The sequence below is a fragment of the Pyrus communis genome, chromosome 6 (genome assembly GCF_041283825.1).
Source record: "Pyrus communis isolate YQ-2024b chromosome 6, ASM4128382v1, whole genome shotgun sequence".
In the NCBI taxonomy this organism is placed as follows: Eukaryota; Viridiplantae; Streptophyta; class Magnoliopsida; order Rosales; family Rosaceae; genus Pyrus; species Pyrus communis.
The window spans coordinates 21532578-21542026 of NC_142570.1; the positions used below are offsets into that span (position 1 = coordinate 21532578).

General features: G+C 40.6%; 1 pseudogene; it reads left to right on the top strand.

Annotated features, from left to right (window-relative positions):
- The first annotated feature begins 8225 nt into the window (after positions 1 to 8225).
- Positions 8226 to 9239, top strand: LOC148696441 (uncharacterized; annotated as a pseudogene).
- Positions 9240 to 9449: the final 210 nt, after the last annotated feature.

Below are 9449 nucleotides of genomic sequence, written 5' to 3' on the forward strand. Positions count from 1 at the left end.
CGGTGCAACATTCAAGGGACCTCCAATTGAACACACAACTGCCCTACGCAAAACCTCTCAAACATCTTGAGATTTTTTATTTTCTTTTTCCTGCTGACACATCTTCAGTTTGGATAAACAACATTGTGAAGGCAACTGGCGAACACCTTCAGTTTGGATAAATAGCAATGTTGCCATAGAATTAGTCAACTTAGGAGCACCTTCAGTTTGGATAAATAGCACTGCGTCGAGGCCTACTGGTTACCTATCTAAGTCTCAATCGAGAAGGGTTTCCGGATCCTTATTGGCAGAGGTCATCTTATTAGCCTTTTCGACGAAGTAAGGTGTTACGAGTTACGACATTTGGCGCATTGAACGCCGAGTGATTTTATGATTGGATACTCACAAGTGAGTTTCAGAGTTCAACATTCTAACGGTCGAACCACATTCTCCATCAAGACATACATCACCTTTGAATACTTGTGTCTGTACAGTCTGGTGTCGATTCGACGTGCTTATACTCTCACGAATATAATCACTATGACCGAATCCGGCGTCGACGATTTGTGAACTTCGCAAAACTAGCAGACTTGTTTTCAGGCTCAAGAATCCAAAGGCCGAGATTTGTTCCTTCCTCGGCCGTAGTCGCAAGATAAAGAAGTCAACAACGCGCTCAACGCAACATCAACAAATTTTACTCCTCGGCCAAGCTCGACTAGTTATCATGCCTCACATTTAAACAAATAACGTAGTTAGCTTATTAGTTACTCGGCCTGCGCGCCATGTAGGCTTTATAATTTTTAGGATCAACATTTTGACATGCCCAGTGAGGCACAGTGCTAAAACTATGAAGTTCACATGATATATCAAGATTCCAATCTGCCTCAACGCAACCGATTGTACGAGCGCCTAGAGGAATTGAAAAAACGTAATGAGGAACGAAAAAGATCTTTGGAAGTGGAAAAAGTTCTTCGTGGCCATAGAGAGATGCAAAAGTCATTCGCTTACATGTTGAGAATAAAAGCTCCTATTACCCTACAAGAGCAATGGGTAAATGAAGATAGGGCTTGATTTAATGCCTGGCTAGATGGAGAGTATTTTCCTTACGTTTTTTACTATAAATCAATTCTAGAGAGTATTTTCCTAACGTTTTTTTACTATAAATCAATTCCATTTGAGGAATGGTTGGTTGAAAAGACCGGGGGGCAATTTTCCACTTCAGCCGTAAACAGACATCGACCTAAGAAAATTGTTAATTTGGCCGAAGAACAAAGGCCACCTATTTTTTCGGTCGAGACTAAAAGTGCGGCAGGCCTGGAAGAAAATGTTCAGGTTTCTGAGCCAAAAATTGACTTAGAAAATGATTTGTTAGAGGAGTGTTCCAATGACGAACAAGACCAATACATGACTTCAGACCATAAAACCACATCAATTGATATGGTAATTGGAGACATGGTTGTAGACGCCGAAACTACGCCAATTGATATGATTATTGGTGATAAAGCCGATATGGAGAAATCCCATTCGGCTAAGTTGTTCGAATTGAAAGCCGAAATTGGCGAAGTTATTATGCCTGAGGGGCATAATAATTGTCCAACACATTCGGCGGCCGATGGTAAAAAATCTTTCGTCAAGTTAGAAATATTTGGAGAAAATTCTTTTCTTGGCCTAGAGCAAAATCAATTTGAGAATTTTGATGTAAAAAGATCTCGGCTCGGAATAAAACATCGTTGGCCTCCTCCACTTTATGGTTCGGCCACTTTTATTTTCGTTTGCTAAAATATATATATATATATATATATAATGATTAAATTATTTTCTTAACCATTCGGTTTTTCAGCCGATACTTGAGAAAATAAGGGGGGCAACAAGATGGTGTGCTGGGCTGAAGGATTGGAATTTTAGTGCCAAATGCATTTTTATTCGGCAGTGGTTTCTCAGTAGTCCTCGCCCACATGGCTCGGCTAATTTTCACATCTTCTGAATCATGTGATTATTGATTATTGGTGATCTTTGGTAAACTCCTCTTGGTCGAAACACACAACTCGAATAACTGTTAAGAAAAATATTTGTAGCATGCTCTACACCTATCCATCTAATTTAGTCGACCTTCCTTCCCTTCGTTCGGCCATAGGAGTTTAGTTTTTCCATTTGGCCAGGTTATTCGGCCATTAAGACTTTTGACCATTTGAAGATATATATATATATAAGATAGAGATGCATGGCCGACAAATCATTTTAAGCCTTGGTTTTGACATCATTGGAAAGACAATTTTTTTTTAGGTCGAGCTCGGCCAACAACCGAGGCTATGGAGTGGATACACCACGTTATATCAGGCACTTATATATACATACATACATATATATATATATATATATATATATATATATATCCCGAGTACCATGAGGAACGATGGGTGAGAGTGAGAATCCTCATGACTTCAATCCCATTTGGTTTTCTTGGCCAGTTCGTTGAGGTCTCCTTTAAGACGTGTCAGGCTATGGAGTGGATTCCTCGACCATATACTTATTCGACTGCACTAATTTCCTTAACCATTCGGCTTACAAGCCAAAGTTCAAGGAAACTGGGGGGCAATGTTTGGACCCAAAATTACATTATCGGCCCGAGTAATCGAGGCCGTTGGATGAGCAAAATTTTTAACTGTTGGACGACAAAGTGGTTGAAATAATTTTGTGATTTTATCATAATAATTATCTTCCAAATAATATATTGAATTATCTAGAGCACAATTGGGCAATAAAGTCGTGGTGATTTGATCAATGCGGTGTGATTTAATACTGTTGCAATTTCGTGGAAAGATCTTGAATAGGGTCCCAGTATGGCAGGAAGATGATCCAAGTTCAAAGACTAATCAGATGATGAAGATTGCATGCACGGATATAAACGTGATGGAGGATAATGATCATAGTTTTGGTAAAAGGCAAGGTTATGTAAGATAATGATTACATCTATGGTTGCAGATGGGGTTGCATTGATAAGACAAACAATAAAGGAGCATTCTATGGTTGCCACGTGGAAGGTTAAATGCACAAAAGCTTCCAGTGGAAATTTGATAATAAGATAAAGAAGCCTAGGTTGGGTTTCAGAGGTGATAAGCCTTGATAGGTTTTTATCCTATTTAAAAAGTCACGAACTGCAATTTAAGGATATACTTCACCTTTGACGCAGATCAATTTCAGGAATTAAAGTTGCAATTAAACTCTGCAACGTTACCTGATCGTGCCAAGCAGAGGATATGAGTACTATAAATACAAGACTCAGTGCAACATTCAAGGGACCTCCAATTGAAAACACAACTGCCCTGCGCAAAACCTCTCAAACATCTTGAGATTTTTTATTTTCTTTTTCCTGCCAACACATCTTCAGTTTGGATAAACAGCACTGTGAAGGCAACCGGCGAACACCTTCAGTTTGGATAAATAGCATTGTTGCCGTAGAATCAGTCGACCGATGAGCATCTTCAGTTTGGATAAACAGCATTGTGTCGAGGCCGACTGGTTACCTATCCAAGTCTCGGTCAAGAAGGGTTTCCGGATCCTTATTAGCAGAGGTCATCTTATTGGCCTTTTCGACGAAGTACAGTGTTACGAGTTACGACATTCGGCGCATTGAATGCCGAGTGCTTTTATGATTGGATACTCACAAGTGAGTTTCAGAGTTCGGCATTCTGATGGCCGAACCACATTCACCATCAAGACATACATCACCTTTGAATACTTATATCCATACAGTCTGGTGTCGATTCGACATGTTTATACTGTTACGAATATAATCACTGTGACCGAATCCGGCACCGACGATTTGTGAACTTCGCAGAATTAGCAGCCTTGTCTTCAGGCTCGAGAATCCAAAGGCCGAGATTTGTTCCTTCCTCGGCCGCAGTCCCAAGATAAAGAAGTCAGCAATGCGCTCAACGCAACATCAATAAATTTTACTCCTCGGCCTAGCTCAGCCGACGAGTTGGCACGCCCCGCATTCAACCGAAGGACGTAGTTAGCTTATTAGTTACTTAACATGCGCGCCACGTAGGCTTTGTAATTTTTCGGGTCAACAACTCCACTTCCACATCATCCAGCATGTCAGCGCGAGCTATAAGGCAAGACGGGTCCATGACGTCGCGGTCGTCGCACCAGGTGGAGGATGGGCTGCTGGTGGCATTGTTCATGCTTTGGCTTGTGGTAAACAGGGTCGTTGCCATGGTTACTAACAGCAACAGTGCTACTAAACGGTGACCCATTTGCCAATTGCCAATGGAAATTCCCATTTTTTCTTTTCTCTTTTTTCTAGGGAAAGCAGCATCAGTCATCAGTTAGTTAATAAGGATTAAGAGTCAGTCAGGAGCAAGAACAATGAGAGGCTGCTTTTGTTGTGTGGACCCGTTTAATATTCTTATAATATAGCATCTCTAATAGAGCAATTTTAGGGAATACAAGTGGTTGTATATTTGAAAAAAGAATTTTCAATCATTTTTATTATAATACTTGGTGTACCGGACCGTATTTCTGCTGCACTAAAATCTATTCTCCAACAGTTTCTCTTAATGTGACTCTTGTAATACAAATTTGTTATTTACATCGCAGTTTGAAAACTAATATTTGTTGATACTAACTTTACAAATCTTAGTAATTTTGCTACTTTTCATCATGTGAACTTTCTTTAATTTTCCACTTTTGAGAAAAAGTTGGCAAAACATTGAAGAGTTAGATGGAAAGTCTCTAAATATTGGTTGTTTTGTTGAGAGCTCAATGAAATGAGATATGTATCACACATCTTGGGGTTATCGAGCGATAAGCGTACAACAAGAAATCTATAACCTTCACATTGCAATAAGAATGCTCTTTTGGGATGATTCATAGGTCTTTGACCAGATGATATAAGTTAAGTGAATCAATGGAATTTAGGCAAAGTGACATGGAATAGCCTAACCAAATTACTAAAAATTGAGAGGGATTGCATTGCATTGTAATTGCAACAAATTCTCTCCTTTAATTCTATATTGACTTGAAGGCTCTAACATATATATTAGTGTCAATTATAACCTGTGAGGCCTTTGTTTCACTACCTCGTTGGCTATAACCTTACGGATGACACACCCTATTTTAGAATCAATGATTAGAGTTTCTTCAATGATGGAAGAATTAATGTGATTAATTATGTGTGGATTGAAAGTAATTATTTTTTTGGTGCTTGAACGTTCTAATAGGGCGTTGGAATGCTTTTGAATTCAAGTGGGCTCATTGGGCCTACACCCGTTAGAGAACTTAAGTCATTGACTTCAAGTTAGATGGAGCCCAATTAAGGGATTGAAAGGCCTTATGGCCATATATAGGTGAGAGAAAGAGAGGTGAGTGAGGGTTGCATTAGAAACAAATACATACATGTTCGACATCCATCATTCTTGCTCCTTGGTGCTACGATTTAGTGATATTCCTCTTCACTTGTAAATGAGAGGTCTTAACTTTGACTTTCGCCAAAGTCGAATTTGTCGAACTATATTATTACTATCTGTTGCTGCACAAAATCGGCGAGGACTTTGGTACAACAGAAAGTGTCAAGTTTGTGACCTTCGCTAGGTTGCTCTGGTCATTAGTGTGGATAAGTATGTAACTGAATAGAGACAATGAAGCAAATAACACAAGATGTACGTGGTTCACCCAGATTGGCTACGTCTACGGAGTAGAGGAGTTCTCATTAGTTGTAAAGGGTTTACACAAATACATAGGTTCAAGCTCTCTTTTTGTGAGTTCTAATGAATAGTTTAGTACAAATGACATTAGGGATTATTGTGGGAGAATGATCCCCTTTTATAGAAGAGAGTTTCTAGCTTTGTTCTGACATTGACACGTGTTGTGTTGTGATTGGCCTCTGATATCGACACGTGTTGCGCTGTGATTGGCTTCTGATACCGACATTTGTCGTGTTGTGATTGGCCTCCTGGTTGGAGGAAAAGTCTTGTGGGTCCTTGACGGTATGCTGTTGGCCGGTGCTTAATAGTTTCGGGATTGATCAAGTATAGTACAAATAGTGCTCCCCTAAGTTCCTGAGTGATGGAAGCTCCTCGATTGGGGACTTGCAAAATCCAAGCCATTGAGTAATCACAAAACTTCCAAGTACCGAAGTGTGGTGTCGCCTTCACTTGCCTTCTCTGTCCTGTAAGTAGATGTGGCATCTTCTCTTGGAAGTACTTTTCCTTCATCCAGGAGTGGTATCTTTAGTTGGCGTTGACGCACAAGGTAATGTATCATTTTCATTTGAAACTTGCTTGTAGTTTCGGGTTTGGTCAAGTGCAATACAAACCATATAGTAGGAGTCCCCCAAGTCTCTAAACGAGGAGATCTGCCGAAAGAGGTGACAGACAAGGTAAGCAATTAGGATTCCAAGCAATCAGTCTCAGATCGATAGGTTGATCTTAGGTTCCGGCTGATTGTACTCATTCTCCTTGTCTCTTATTCAGCAATAAGGATAAAGAGAAGAAACAAGGAGAAGAGATGATATGAGGTACTCTTGTTTTTGGAGAAGACGAACGAATCAGCACGTGCTTTGTTGTACTTGACTTTCCACAGGTGTATTCTTGAACTGGGCTGGAGGGTTTTCTGGTTTCCTCCAAAGGAGTAAGCTGACTCCAGAATTTGAGGGTCAAAACAAGTCCGTCAGACCTAGAGTATGCTTGATCCTGATGATATGGGATACTTTTGCTGTTTGATAAAGTAGTAGATGTGGTATGGCGAAGCTTTGTTCTTCGACGATGGTGCTAGCAAAAGGCTGTTGAGGCTTCTCGATCTCTTCAATTAGAGTAATGATGCCGAGCTTGGATTTGACTTAGACTCTTCCGTAACGGATTGTGCGGTTCCACAAGAAAGGGCGTCGTGTTGTAGTGATTTGTTCTAGCTCGCCGTTGAACCTTTTGCTTCAATCTTTTGTATAGCAGAAATGGTGCGCAACCTTTGCATTCAAATGGTTCTTCAGAGCACTACTTCTCAGTGACTCATCCATGCTTGGCAACTTCAGTGTAAAGAGCCAATATCGTACCAACTGTTCTGAGGTATTTACCGAAGGAATTCATGATCTTGACAACAGTTGAGGATGAGTACTCGAGAGCAATGCTAGGCAAGCGACCAGGCAAAAGTTCCGGGCAATCAGTTCTAGATTGGAAGTTTGATTTCAGGTTCCGACTGATTGCATTTTTTCTCCTTGTCCTGCAGGTAAGAGTAAGGGCATAGGAAAAGACAAGGAAGAAGCATGATATGGGATACTTTTGCTTTCAACCCTGATGATATGAGATATTCTTGCTCTGATGTAGCTGGTTGGCATGGGTATTATCGAAGGAGAAGAAAACGGAGTAATTCGAGAGGCTAGATTGGGAGTGCCATTTCAGATGTGGGGAAAGGTTGAGCATTTTTTTTTTTGTTTGGCAGGTTTGCCTGGCTGTGGAGGATGAAGGTCGACATATATAGGAATTGTCCCAACAGCGAGTGGTAATGCTGTTCCTTTACCCTTCTCGGTCAAAGCAATGTAGTGGTCGCTGCAAGGTTCACGTGTTTTAACTTTGTCAGAGCACTTTGAAAAAGTGGTTTGTGGTATCCAGAAAGCTGATGTTGCGTGTGAGAATTGTGGACAAATTTTATCCAATGAAATCTGACTTCTCGAAGTTAGGGGAGCGATGCCTCTTCGATTTCTGAGCAGACAATTTTGTTGGGGATATGGTTCTCGAGATTCGGAGAGCGGTGCCTCTTCGATTTCTAGGCAAGCAATCTTGTTGGGAGTGTTTTCTCAGATGTGAAGAAAGATTGGGCATTTTTGCAAGTCTGCTTTGCCACGGAGCACAGAGGTTGACACACATAAGGATATTCCAATAATCAAGCAGTGGTGCTATTCCTTTATCCTTGTAGGTAATAATAGGGTAAATGGGCCTTCAACATTTACCTGTCTTAACTTTATCAGAGTTCTTTGGCAAAATTGTCCTTGGTATCCGAGGAACTGATGTCGCATGTGGAGATTACTAATAAATTTTAACCCAGGAAATCCGCTTCTCGAAATTTGGAGAGTGATGCCTTTTCGATTTTTGAACAAACAGCCCTATTGAAGATCTGACTCTTTCTTTTATAGGAGCACCAATTAAGTTCAAGGAGTCCGTTCTGAAAGTTATTGCTTGTAGGAATTTTTCCCTTATCTTCGTACTTCTGAAACTTACTGTACTTCATTTTTTTCTTCATCTTTTCTGAGAATGTCTGGCCCCTTCGACCGTCGTTTGGACTTGAATGTTGTAGAAGAGGTAGTCATGTCTCCTCAAGATAACATATAGCGTCCATCCTTCTTATCTCCTACTGGTCCCCTTACTATTGGGGGCTCTGTGATGAAGAATGATATGACCGCTGCGATGGTGGCCAAGAATCTTCCTACTCCCAAAGACAACAGACTACTTTCCAAACGATCCGATGAGTTGGCTGTTAAGGATTCTCTGGCTTTTAGTGTTCAATGTGCAGGTTCTGTGTCTAATATGGCCCAACGCCTATTTGCTCGAACCCGCCAAGTTGAATCGTTGGCACGTGAAGTGATAAGTCTCAAACAGGAGATCAGAAGGCTTAAGCATGAGAATAGACAGTTGCACATGCTCGCACATAGCTATGCTACAACCATGAAGAGAAAGCTTGACGAGTTACAAGAATCCGAGGGTCAGATTTTAAATGATCATCAGAGGTTTATGAGTTTGTTCGGAAGGCGTTTGTTGCCTTCGTCCTCTGGGGCTGTACCACATACTGAAGCTCCAAATGATCAACCTCTGGTGCCTCCTCTTTCTGGGGTTCTGCCCAGTACTGAGGCTCCATATAATCACCCTCCGGTGCCTCCTATTTCTGGGACTTTGCCGAGTGTTGAGACTTCTCCTGAGCAGCCTTTGTGAAGGCGCCCTCCTGTTTGTTTGTTTTGATTCATGTGTATGCACGTATTTGTAATTTATCGAAGATATCAATAAATAAGCTTTACTTCATTCAACATGTTGTGTTAAATACACTAAGGTATCCTTCACTAAGTTCTTTGAATTTTTTATTTTGTTGAAGTTTACATGTTGAAACTTCGTGGGTGAACCTTGTAGGTTGAAGTAGTGCTCCCTTAATTTCTTGAGTGAGGAAAACTTCTCGGTTAGGGACTTGAAAAATCCAAGGCACTGAGTAGTCGTGAAATTTCTGAGTACCAAGGTGTAGTGGTATATGGTAGGAGTCCCCCAAGTCTCCGGTCGAGGGAGTTGATGAGGGAGGTGTCTTGCTAGTAGGCAATTTTCCAAACAAAACTTCACCATTTTCCTTTCTAAGTGGTTGCCTAAAACTCCCCATTCATATATATATTTGGTATGAAAGTTGTTAGGCCCAAAGAAGGGGAGGCCTAGGCTATTTTTTTTTTTTTCTTTTTTTTCTTTTTTTTTTTTTTGAATTTTCGAAATTTATTTATTTTT